At 31.0% G+C, this 696-nt stretch overlaps 1 non-coding gene across 1 annotated transcript; it reads left to right on the top strand.

Annotated features, from left to right (window-relative positions):
• The first annotated feature begins 229 nt into the window (after nt 1-229).
• Nucleotides 230-335, top strand: LOC112535127. The gene has a single exon (XR_003079320.2). It is a non-coding gene; the product is annotated as a small nucleolar RNA R71 (small nucleolar RNA).
• The last annotated feature ends 361 nt before the right edge of the window (nt 336-696 follow it).

The following is a 696-nucleotide window of genomic DNA, read 5'->3' as shown; positions in this document are numbered from 1 at the left end:
CAATTTAGCCAATTGCATGGCCATTTTACTACTAGCTACTACTTCATTTGCTCTTACTCTTTTTGTCCTCACACTCTTTTGTTGAGAATTGGCTCCTAAGATCTCAAAGATGTCATATACCTCATCAGTTGTTATTTGTAACATAGCACCCCTAGCTGCATTATCAACTATACATTGATATTGTTGTGTCAACCCATCATAAAATTATTGGTTAGTTATTGGGAGTGGGAATCCATAGTGTGGGCATTGTAATAAAAGTGATTTGAAGCGATCCCATACTTCATGAAAAGATTCAAAATTTTTTGATAAAAATTAGAAATTTTATCTCTTAAATTCTTTGGTCTTTTGCTGTGAGTAAAATCTACTCATAAATTTTTGATAAATTTCATCCCAATTTCTCAAAGAATTAGGAGGCAAGGTCATTAACAAAGCCTTTGCTCTTTCTTTCAACGAATAAGGGAAACACCTCATTCTTAGTTGTTCTTTATTAAGTCTAGATAATAGAAAAATATGAACTATGACATAAAATTCTCTAATAAATGTTAATGTATCATCACTAGCATACCATAAAATGAAGGAAGCATATTAAAATAAATGTACTTTAGTTCATAATTCTTAGATGCATCACCTAGAACTATGCATGAAATAATGTTACCAATTATAGGCCGTGCATAATCTTTCATAATCATTGGTCTT

This window comes from Ricinus communis, chromosome 1 (assembly GCF_019578655.1).
Source record: "Ricinus communis isolate WT05 ecotype wild-type chromosome 1, ASM1957865v1, whole genome shotgun sequence".
Lineage (NCBI taxonomy): Eukaryota > Viridiplantae > Streptophyta > Magnoliopsida > Malpighiales > Euphorbiaceae > Ricinus > Ricinus communis.
The sequence above is the reverse complement of the archived record's forward strand: the minus strand, read 5'-3'. Positions and strand labels throughout refer to the sequence as shown.